The sequence below is a fragment of the Moschus berezovskii genome, chromosome X (genome assembly GCF_049115385.1).
Source record: "Moschus berezovskii isolate FMDL1 chromosome X, NW_MosBer_1.0, whole genome shotgun sequence".
Lineage (NCBI taxonomy): Eukaryota > Metazoa > Chordata > Mammalia > Artiodactyla > Moschidae > Moschus > Moschus berezovskii.
In genome coordinates, this window is record NC_142488.1 from 120,896,752 (window position 1) to 120,903,439 (window position 6,688).

The 6,688-nt window shown below is 44.5% G+C and overlaps 1 protein-coding gene across 6 annotated transcripts in view; it reads right to left on the reverse strand.

Moving 5' to 3' along the window:
- ZNF280C (zinc finger protein 280C) overlaps nt 1-791 on the reverse strand; it is a 58,136-nt gene extending 57,345 nt beyond the window's left edge. For all 6 annotated transcript variants that reach the window (XM_088833803.1, XM_055393484.2, XM_055393482.2 and 3 more), the window contains exon 1: nt 672-791. The gene's annotated coding sequence lies outside the window, so the exon portion shown is untranslated. The remainder of the gene's footprint in view (nt 1-671) is intronic.
- Nucleotides 792-6,688: the final 5,897 nt, after the last annotated feature.

Below are 6,688 nucleotides of genomic sequence, written 5' to 3' on the forward strand. Positions count from 1 at the left end.
TCCACGTTTCTCCTCAGGGCTCTTCTCTAGACAATAACGGAATGGAGCACGATTTCTACGACGGAGGAGAGAGGTTCCTTTGGCAAGAACAAGGGTGTAAGCACTGAATGACCAGTAACCTGGGTGGGGAGAGTCAGCACAGAAAGGAGGGGCCCAAGGGGGCCAGGAGCCAGAAAGTTCGAGACCCTCTCTCCCCTCTATTCCCAAGACTGAAGAGCCTTGAGGGTGGGCGGGTCTCGCCAAACCTCGGCATCATGTGTACAAAAGACCAAAGGGAGTTGCCTCCAGAAAGAAAAGCCAAAACCAGGCTGGGACAGACCGACACTTAGGCCCCCGAAGGTGAGGAGGAAGCAGCAGCAACCCGCGCGGCTCCGACCTGAGGGTGGCCAAACGCTGTCGGCCTGAGGGGTGGCCAAACGCTGCCGCCAAGCAACTACCTTTCCGAGATGCCTCCCCCACCGGGCTGGCGCAAGATGGTGGCCCACCCGCCACCGCGCCAAGTCCGTCCCCTCCCCCGCACCCTGGGCCATCCTGGCGACCTATGCCAGCATCCAGACCCTCGACCCAGTTCTCACAACCGGGCCACCTCAACTGCCCTCAGAGCAAAGTGGCCACAGCCTCGCGGGAGAGCCCCTGCCTGCTTCCGCGCGGCGCAGGCGGGGGACACTTACCGCGAGCGGGGCAGGTCAGCCTGACTGGGACTCGGAGGAGGAGAAAGAGGAGGAGGGAAGGGAGGAGCGCGAAAACATTAGGCAGCGACTGCAGCCACAGCGACTGCCCGCGGCGACTCTCAGAGCGGAATGAGTGCCTCAGAAGAGGGCAGAAGTATATAACTAAGCGCGCTGCCTCATGGGTAGACGCCAGCTTCTCCCCCCGCCCCCCAAACATCCGGGTTTCTTTTATAATTGACCAGGGAGGGCGGGCGCAAACATGTGCAAGGTTTTACACATTCTCGAAGTCAGCGGTCCGCTGCTTATAGGTGGTGGGCTGTGGGTCACAAGCCATGGGTCAGGGCGAGGGTCTGGGGCTGAAGCAGATCACCTCGGTCAGCCCACTGTCCAACCCTCGTTGCAAACCAGAAATCAGGGCTGCGCATCAAATCTGAGCACGTGGAAACGTGAATTCTAGGTCTTCCCAGTGTGTAGCAGCTGGACACTCCAGTTTGAAAAATACTGTACCCAAGAGGTGAAACCATAAGCCAGATGAGTAAGAGGAGTAATTATTTAAATAATTGATTAATTTAACTAAATTTTTTAAAAAATATGATTTTGGTTGCATCTCTCAGTTATTCCTAACTCTGTCATATAGATGTCTATGATAATTAAAATGTTAAGAAAAACTCTTGCCAAAATTCTGTTTGCAGACACATATTCTAAACAATGTATAACAGTTTAGAAAGTTTCCTCTCCCAATTTTCCTCATAAGGTCTATGGCACTAGTGGTCATTCTCATAAGAGTTACCAAGACTTAAAACCTTGCTTCAGTGTTAAGGAACTACTATACATGTAAGTTCAATCAGCCATTGAACTGTACCAATTCTTCTATTTGAACAAATTTCTTCTTTCTCACCTATACTGCTCTTTGCTACTGGTTCTGATAATAAGCTTTACAAGGAAAGACAGAAAATAATCAAAATAACCAGCATGGAAAGTTTAAAGTTCCAGAATCTTAAAGTATTCATAGGTTGTTCCCCACCTCTTTTTTTTTTAATTTTAAATTTATTTTTTAATTGAAGGATAATTGTTTTACAGAATTGTTTGGTTTCTGCCAAATATAAGTATGAATTAGCCATGGGCTTCCCTGGTGGCTCAGCTGGTAAAGAATATGCCTTCAATGTGGGAGACCTGGATTTGATCCCTGGGTTGGGAAGATCTCCTGGAGAGGAGAAAGGCCAGCCACTCCGCCTGGAGAATTCCATGGACTGTATAGTCCATGGGGTCTCAAAGGGTCAGATAAGACTGAGCAACTTTCACTTCACCCCCTGGTGACTCAAACAGTAAACAATCTGCCTGCAATGCAGGAGACCTGGAAGATCCCCTGGAGAAGGGAATGGCAACTCACAGCAGTATTCTTGCCTGGAGAATTACCATGAACAGAGGAGCCTGGTGGGCTCCTGTAGACTGGTGGCCTACAGTCCTTGGGGTCGCAGAGTCAAACATGACTGAGTAACACTTTCACTTTCATACAGGTGGCCCCTCCCTCTTGGTGGGCTGATAAGAAAGCTCAGTGCCCTCTCCTTTGTTGTCAGTAGGAAATTTAAAACTAGGAAGTTTACAGTCATGGCACCTTCTCTTTCAGTGCAGGTGGGAAATTTCAAACTCACAACTCTCCAGCCCTCTGCCTTTTCCTTTGGTGCAAGAGGGAAATTTAAAACTTGCAAATCTACAGCTAATGTATCCCACCCCTTAGAGACAATAAAGGCCTAATGCACTCACTCTGCCTCTCAAGAAAGTCCTGACCATTTTGGCCCCTGTGTTTTCCGTGAGGGTCCCTTGAATAATGAAATTTCTCTCAAATTCTGTATAAGTGTCTGAGCCTGCACATCTAAACTAAAATTAGGAGGAGGGAGAGTCAATCTGCCTCAGAGGGATGCACTAAACCAAAATTCTAATCCAATTTATTCTTTATTTTATTGAAAAATATAATAGAAAAGAAGATTGGGAAACTCTGGTCAGCAAATTTTCTTTCAAAAGGAAATGTACATAAGAAGCCAAATTATAATAAAAAAAGATGCTTGGTGAGAATGGAATAAGCACATAGGAACTTATTTGGATGATTTTGACTAGTCTATCCTTAAAACTCCTCTCCAGGCTTCTGGTTCTTTTGACTAACTGTCCCCATGTTCCTTTATTTCACCCAGGACTACCATTAATCAGATTTACTCCTGTATAGCCTTTTTTGGAGCAGTTTTTAAACTGAGATAAACTAATGTAAAAATTCACCATTTTAAAGTGTGCAGTACAGTGATCTCTAATATACTCACAATATTGTATAATTATCTCCACTGTCTAATAAGAAAATTTCCATCATCCCCCAAAAGAAATCCCATACTTGTTAATAGCCACTCCCAAGTCCCTTCTACCCACATCCCCAGGAACAATTCTGTATCTCAACAGATCTACCTATTCTGGACATTGCGTATAGATGGGATCGCAGTATGTAGCTCTTTGTGTCTAGCTTCTTTTACTTACCATAATGTTTTTGAGGTAGGTTCATCATGTAGTAGCCTGTATCAGTAGTCCATTCCTTTTTAATGTCTGCATAATATTTCAGTGTATAGACATACCAATTTCTGTTTATCCATTCTTCAGCTGATGGATATTTGGGTTGTTTCCACTTTTGGTCTATTATAAACAATGCAGCTATGAACATTGGTGCATAAGACTTTAAAAAAAAAAACTTTATTGAGATACAGTTCACATATCATACAATTCATTTATTTAAAGTGTACACTTAAGTTTTTGAATCATAATCACAGATATCAGTGACCATCACCATGGTCAATTTCCAGGAATCCTCTATATATAAACTAACATGCATAGTTAGAAAGTAGACTAGTGGTAGCCTAGGACTGTTGTTTGGGGTAGTTGAGGAGTGGGTGGGTAGGGACATGGTTCAGTTCAGTTCAGTTCAGTCGCTCAGTCATGACCGACTCTTTGCGACCCCATGAATCACAGCACGCCAGGCTTCCCTGTCCATCACCAACTCCCGGAGTTCACTCAAACTCATGTCCATCGAGTCGGTGATGCCATCCAGCCATCTCATCCTCTGTTGTCCCCTTCTCCTCCTGCCCAGCATCAGAGTCTTTTCCAGTGCGTCAACTCGTCGCATGAGGTGGCCAAAGTATTGCAGTTTCAGCTTTAGCATCAGTCCTTCCAATGAACACCCAGGATTGATCTCCCCAAGAATGGACTGGTTGGATCTCCTTGCAGTCCAAGGGACTCTCAAGAGTCTTCTCCAGCACCACAGTTCAAAAGCATCAATTCTTCGGCGATCAGCTTTCTTCACAGTACAACTCTCACACCCATACATGACCACTGGAAAAACCATAGCCTTGACTAGACGGACCTTAATATGTATATGTTATATGTAATTACCCTCTCCTATAAAGAAGAGTAGGAAGTCAAGAAACACCTGGAGTAACCGGCAAATTTGGCCTTGGAATACGGAATGAAGCAGGGAAAAGGCTAATAGAGTTTTGCCAAGAGAATGCACCAGTCATAGCAAACACCCTCTTCCAACAACACAAGAGAAGACTCTACACATGGACATCACCAGATGGTCAACACCGAAATCAGATTGATTATATTCTTTGCAGCCAAAGATGGAGAAGCTGTATACAGTTAGCAAAACAAGACCAGGAGCTGACTGTGGCTCAGATCATGAACTCCTTATTGCCAAATTCAGACTTAAATTGAAGAAAGTAGGGAAAACCACTAGACCATTCAGATATGACCTAAATCAAATCCCTTATGATTATACAGTGGAAGTGAGAATTAGATTTAAGGGACTAGATCTGATAGATAGAGTGCCTGATGAACTCTGGACGGAGGGTCATGACATTGTACAGGAGACAGGGACCAAGACCATCCCCATGGAAAAGAAATGCAAAAAAGCAAAATGGCTGTCTGAGGAGGCCTTACAAATAGCTGTGAAAAGAAGAGAAGCGAAAAGCAAAGGAGAAAAGGAAAGATATAAGCATCTGAATGCAGAGTTCCAAAGAATAGCAAGGAGAGATAAGAAAGCCTTCCTCAGCGATCAATGCAAAGAAATAGAGGAAAACAACAGAATAGGAAAAACAAGAGATCTCTTCAAGAAAATTAGAGATTCCAAGGGAACATTTCATGCAAAGATGGGCTCGATAAAGGACAGAAATGGTATGGACCTAACAGAAGCAGAAGATATTAAGAAGAGGTGGCAAGAATACACAGAAGAACTGTACAAAAAAGGTCTTCATGACCAAGATAATCACGATAACATGATCACTGACCTAGAGCCAGACATCTTGGAATGTGAAGTCAAGTGGGCCTTAGAGAGCGTCACTACGAACAAAGCTAGTGGAGGTGATGGAATTCCAGTTGAGCTATTTCAAATCTTGAGAAATGATGCTGTGAAAGTGCTGCACTCAATATGCCAGCAAATTTGGAGAACTCAGCAGTGGCCACAGGACTGGAAAAGGTCAGCCTTCATTCCAATCCCAAAGAAAGGCAATGCCAAAGAATGCTCAAACTACCGCACAATTGCACTCATCTCACACACTAGTAAAGTCATGCTCAAAATTCTCCAAGCCAGGCTTCAGCAATATGTGAACCGTGAACTCCCAGATGTTCAAGCAGGTTTTAGAAAAGGCAGAGGCACCGGAGATCAAATTGCCAACATCCGCTGGATCATGAAGAAAGCAAGAGAGTTCCAGAAAAACGTCTATTTCTGCTTCATTGACTATGCCAAAGCCTTTGACTGTGTGGATCACAATAAACTGTGGAAAATTCTGAAAGAGATGGGAATACCAGACCACCTGACCTGCCTCTTGAGAAACCTGTATACAGGTCAGGAAGCAACAGTCAGAACTGGACATGGAACAACAGACTGGTTCCAAATAGGAAAAGGAGTACATCAAGGTTGTATATTGTCACCCTGCTTATTTAACTTATATGCAGAGTACATCATGAGGAACGCTGTACTGGAAGAAGCACAAGCTGGAATCAAGATTGCTGGGAGAAATATTAATAGCCTCAGATATGCAGATGACACCACCCTTATGGCAGAAATTGAAGAGGAACTAAAAAGCCTCTTGATGAAAGTGAAAGAGGAGAGTGAAAAGGTTGGCTTGAAGCTCAACACTCAGAAAACAAAGATCATGGCATCTGGTCCCATCACTTCATGGGAAATAGATGGGGTAACTGTGGAAACAGTGTCAGACTTTATTATTTTGGGCTCCAAAATCACTGTGGATGCTGACTGCAGCCATAAAATTAAAAGATGCATACTCCTTGGAAGGAAAGTTATGACCAACCTAGATAGTATTTTATAAAGCAGAGACATTACTTTGCCAACAAAGGTCCGTCTAGTCAAGGCTATGGTTTTTCCAGTGGTCAGGTATGTATGTGAGAGTTGGACTGTGAAGAAAGCTGAGCACCGAAGAATTGATGCTTTTGAACTGTGGTGTTGGAGAAGATTCTTGAGAGTCCCTTGGACTCCAAGGAGATCCAACCAGTCCATTCTAAAGGAGATCAATCCTGGGTGTTCATTGGAAGGACTGATGCTAAAGCTGAAACTGCAATACTTTGGCCACCTCATGCGACGAGTTGACTCGCTGGAAAAGACTGATGCTGGGAAGGATTGGGGGCGGGAGGAGAAGGGTACAACAGAGAATGAGATGGCTGGATGGCATCACCGACTCGATGGACATGAGTTTGAGTGAACTCCGGGAGTTGGTGATGGACAGGGAGGCCTGGCGTGCTGTGGTTCATGGGGTCGCAAAGAGTCGGACACGACTGAGTGACTGAACTGAACTGAACTGACTAATAAAGAGGGTAATTTGAGTTTGAATAAGGTCACTGATTGCAATAAATAAATAAAGCATTAACACTTAAGCATTGTCCCACTTTCCTCATTTCTCTGTTCCCTTCCCAGGTGGTGTTAGTGACAAAGTATTCTCCTGCCAATGCAGGAGACATAAGAGACACAG